The sequence below is a fragment of the Otolemur garnettii genome, unplaced genomic scaffold, assembly GCF_000181295.1.
Source record: "Otolemur garnettii isolate 467f Iridium unplaced genomic scaffold, OtoGar3 scaffold00105, whole genome shotgun sequence".
Classification (NCBI taxonomy): Eukaryota; Metazoa; Chordata; class Mammalia; order Primates; family Galagidae; genus Otolemur; species Otolemur garnettii.
This window is the reverse complement of record NW_003852500.1, coordinates 6,658,019-6,659,350: the sequence shown is the minus strand read 5'-3', so window position 1 is coordinate 6,659,350 and position 1,332 is coordinate 6,658,019.

Genomic DNA, 1,332 nt, shown 5'->3' with positions numbered 1-1,332 from the left:
GGTCTTTGTTTTTTCTTTTATTGATGTGATGTATTATATTTATAGATTTGCATATGTTGAACCAACCCTATAACCCTGGAATAAAACCAACTTGATCATGGTGTATAATTTTTTGAATGTGTTATTGAATTCTGTTTGCTAAGATCTTACTGAATATTTTTGCATCAATATTCATTGATGATATTGGTCTATAATTTTCTTTCTATGTTGGATCCTTTCCTGGTTTGGGTATCAGGGTGATATTTGCTTCATAGAATGTGTTAGGAAGTATTCCTTCCTTTTATGTATTTTGGAAAATGTTGTATAATATAAGTACTAGTTCCTCTTGAAATGTTTGATAGAATTCGGATGTGAAACCATCTAGTCCTGGACTTTTTTATTTAGGGAGATTTCATATTGATTATGCTATTTCAGTGGTTGATATAGGTCTATTTAAGATTTCTAATTCTTTCTGGTTGAGTCTAGGAAGGTGGCGGGATTCCAGGTATTGGTCCATTTCCTTCAGATTTTCATATTTCTGGGAATAGAGATTTTTGTAGTAATCATTGAGGATTTTTTGAATTTATGAAGTGTCCATTGTTATTTCTCCTTTATCATTTCTGATAGACAACATCAGAGATTTTACTTTTCTATTTCTGGTTAGGTTGGCCAAAGATTTGTCAATTTCGTTAGTCTTTTCAAAAACCAACTTTTTTTGTTGATCTTCTGAATGATCCTTTTGTTTTCAATTTCATTTAATTCTGCACTAATTCTGGTTATTGCTTTTCTTCTGCTGGGTTTGGGGTTGAAATGTTCTTCCTTTTCCATTTGCCTAAGATGATCTGTTAAGTTGTTGGCTTTCTGTCTTTCTGTTTTCTCTATGAAGGCTTCCAATGCTATAAATTTCCCTCTTAGGACTGCCTTTGCAGTATCTCACAGGTTTTGATAATTTGTGTCTTTGTTTTTATTTAGTTCCAAAAATTTGGTGATTTCCTTCTTAATATTGTCTTTGAACTAGCTATCAGGCAGCCTAAGTTTATTTAGCTTCCATGACTTTTTTTGAGTATGGAGATTCCCATTGCTGTTGAGTTCAACTTTTTATTCCATGGTGGTCTGAAAAGATACAAAGAATAATTTCTATACTTTTAAATTTGCCAAAGTTAGACTTGTGTCCTAGGATACAGTCTGTTTTGGAGGATGACTCATGGGCTGATGAGAAGAATGTATATTCAGTTTTATTAGGGTGAAATGTTCTGTAGAGGTCTATAAAGTCCATTTGTCATTTGTTCTAGGGTCAGGTTTAAGTCTAATATTTCTTTGTTTAGTGTCTTCTTGGAAGATCTATCCAAAATT